Here is a 3,512-nt window from a genome sequence, read left to right as displayed (position 1 = left end):
AATGTTCGGATACGCTCACGGATTCGCAATAATTGTATGGAAGTGATTATAAAGTCACGCGTGAAGTATCGCATGAACAGTTCTATATAATTGTTCGAGCAACGTATATGTTTGTTTAGGAAAGTAGCTAAGTTAGCGTAGTTGGATGTTAGTTATTGTCGTACGTGAAAACTAGCTCGGGGGCTAATTAAATCGTCCCCGGGGCGAGGTGTGTCGCGGTCGGCCGCAGTCTGTCACGTTGGATGCAACTTCCTCTCTCTAATAACACCCTCGACGTACAAATTCAACAGTTTCCCGACTGTGCGGCCATGATAGTCCGTAATGAAGTGCCGTAGTACAGCGGAGTGCTTTCGCAACGGAAATCCAGACAGTTTGCGTGAATTGTAGCCGTTATGAATTTCACTAAGTTTCACTACATTACATTTTACATTTGTGTGAGTCTTTTTTACGTTTTACGCGGATCGTAAACACAATGAAAACTGTTTTTACGATTGAATCAAGCAACTATTCCCATTCATAAATTGCATTCTAAATATCATGGACGTGTAATGAGTTATCGTCCGCATACGTATTTTTTAATTTGACCAAATTGTAGCACAGTGATGAAATAAAAAAAATACAGTTGCTGCGTTGCATACAAAAATAACAAGAAATTTCATAACTAAATTATGAATTAGAATGAGAATGAAAATTTGTATTAATCATGTTTTCTTTTCATTTAGATTTATAAATTAATTACCTTACTGTTTACCACTTGCGTATGGGAATCGCACTACACTGTAACAACCATGAGCATTCCTGGGTTTGGGTTCCACCATCCAGTCTATTTTTACCATAATGCAGCTAAACATTTCAGTTCACAGGATTTGACAGTCTTTAATAAGGCAAGTAAATGCCGGATTCATAATGCGTTGTCTTTTAGTTTCGTTGGCTATTTCACTTCGGGTGAGCCGCTAGCTTGTGTTCCTGTGAAGCAATGTCCTTTTTTATTTTATTATTATTTTATAGTCTATCCGGACTATTTTTGCTTATATCTGGGCAGATAGGACTGTCGTTAATACTATGCAACGGAGAGTGTCTCAAATTAAGCCCATCAACATTGTGGTCCCCATTGGCTTTGGACATCACTCAACAAAAGAGTGACGGTAAACTCGTCGTCTATCTAAGGTAAATAATGTTTGTGTAATTCACTAATGGTTTTTACCAAATACCGAAATTCGGACGGTGTTATCCAGAATCAACGAAGTCACGGTCCAAGGTGGCGAGCATTAATCATTGCAAGCGGTAAATCGTCTGAAGGTAAATAATTTACTGCTAATACCGAGCCGTAACCATAAATCTTAGTCGTGGATTCGTAACTGAATTGACAGTCGCTCAGTTATGATCATTAAGTACAGATCCAACCAATTTTCTTCTTAAGCTTATAACAACCGAGAGCTTATCGGGGTGAGGTCAGTTTTGTTCTGCTCCCTATCGCAATATATAGTCATGTGAAAACATTTTTTTGCTATGAAAATGGTTGTTCGGATGTTTTTCTTTTTCTGTTATCTTTTACGCTTTACTCAAATGTTGGTCCAAAGTTATTTGTATTTTTAGGCTCAAAGCACAGTTGGCTTATTCAAACGAAGCCTGTATTTTTTCTTCGAAGTCACGATTACTTAATTTTTATAAACTAATTAACTAACCAATGTTCTGTTTATTATTCTACAATGTTTTTGATAAACGTTCAATTAAAATGTATAGAATTAATACATAGCAATTCTTTCAAGTCAGTTTTATCAACAGACTAATCCAGATCTAATTTTCTAAAAATGTTCTTTAATTTGATGATTAACTATCCCTAATTTATTCAGCCGAAAATGCTTGCTTTTATAATGATTAAAAAAGTAAAATGTTTTCATAAAGCTACAGCTTAAAGCACTCGAGTGCTTAAAGAGATTAATTCATCGCCTGAAAGATGCCCCTGGCCAAGTCCCAATTATATTTAGCCAAGCTCAAATGGAAATACGTGTACTTATAAATTTCCTCTCTCTCTTTTTTTAGCCACTTTTACCAGAGTAATAGTAGCGGTTACATAAATAAAGGCATAAAATTTTTTAGAAGGCTCGACTCGTATATAAACCACTATGCAATAATCTTTTCAACTTTTACAGAAGTAAACTAGGCATTGCAGGACTTGAAGAAAAGGGAACCCGTACACTTAAATGGGTATAGTATTTGTGGATAATAGATATATAAATGTTGAGAATATAGATGCGAATGAGTATTGTATGGATCGTCCGGACGTGTAGCGTAATGGAGAAAAGTTACCTGAGTAGGCACCGTAGGCGTAGGAGTAGGTGCTCGTAGCCTGCTTTTCTTCGTTATTGTAATAATACTAGATGATGACCGAGCTTTGCTCGGTTTTTTTTTGATAACACCATCTTGTTGTGTCCTTAAAGCGGTTAGTTGTAGTATTATTATTCGCCAATGGATGTCGGGAAGAGTTGATTATAGAAAACACGAATAAAACAACATTTGCTGAAAATAAATCGTAGCTAGATCGATTTATTGCCCCCGAAATCCCCTGTATACTAAATTTTATGAAAATCGTTGGAGCCGTTTCCAAGATTCAGATTATATATATATTCATATACAAGAAAACCGGTGAAAAGAAGATATACCGGTGACAGCGACGTGATGGCTACCCGCCACAAGAAGGTTGTGAGCATTGTATTTTTTTTAGTTTTGAGCTATTTACATTGTATATTTAAGTAATACCTCTTTTATCGGCAGTGGTTACCAAATGAGGGAGCAATTTGGAGCATGGATAACGTGTTTATTGAAGCAGCTCACGAAAACGAGCTCGAAAGAGCTCTAAAGAAAGGTTCAGGTGGTGATTTTTAACAGGACACTAATGTTGTTAGTCTAACTACTAAAAAAAACACCAACGAGCTTTTTTTAATAGCTAACGATGTATTAAAACTTGCCACACGGAGGGTCCGTTATATCACTTCGGGTTTGAGAACTTATTAAAAGTTGATATCACTCTTTAGTTTGGTAAATAATTATAATTCGATTTATTATTTTATTTTCACTTTGATATTGTTTGTCCAATAACTTGCATGTGTCTATATTGTTGTCCAGTTTTTGATACAAGCTAGGTCGTCTTTTTAAACCTATAAATAGTTGATTTAATAGGGCAGTAAATATATAAAATATATAGAATTTGTAGTTACCAATAAACTTTAGCTGAGATCCTTTCAATATCAATGATCAGTATTTATACCAGATCAATTGTCATGTAATACATAATAGGTAGTCGATAATTTAACTTCCAAATATTCGATAAACATATAATTTTTTGTTATGCGAATTATAACAAAAAAGGTTTTTATGAATTTGCTTTATAATTTTTTAAATTTAATATACAAATAAAATATGTTAAATTTATCGGTATTATAGTATGATGTCAGCTATTACGTTTAAAATATTGTATACAATCGAAGCGGAAACATGCCTATTAAATAGAT

At 34.6% G+C, this 3,512-nt stretch overlaps 1 long non-coding RNA gene across 1 annotated transcript; it reads right to left on the bottom strand.

The window, feature by feature from the left end:
• Positions 1-751: 751 nt before the first annotated feature.
• On the bottom strand, positions 752-3,293 carry LOC134200268 (uncharacterized). Its single transcript, XR_009975091.1, has 3 exons — positions 3,219-3,293; positions 2,311-2,434; positions 752-966 (listed from the first exon to the last, which is right to left on the bottom strand). It is a non-coding gene; the product is annotated as an uncharacterized LOC134200268 (long non-coding RNA).
• Between the last annotated feature and the right edge of the window lie 219 nt (positions 3,294-3,512).

Source organism: Bombyx mori, chromosome 15 (assembly GCF_030269925.1).
Source record: "Bombyx mori chromosome 15, ASM3026992v2".
Classification (NCBI taxonomy): domain Eukaryota; kingdom Metazoa; phylum Arthropoda; class Insecta; order Lepidoptera; family Bombycidae; genus Bombyx; species Bombyx mori.
This window is presented reverse-complemented; position numbering and strand designations above follow the sequence as displayed.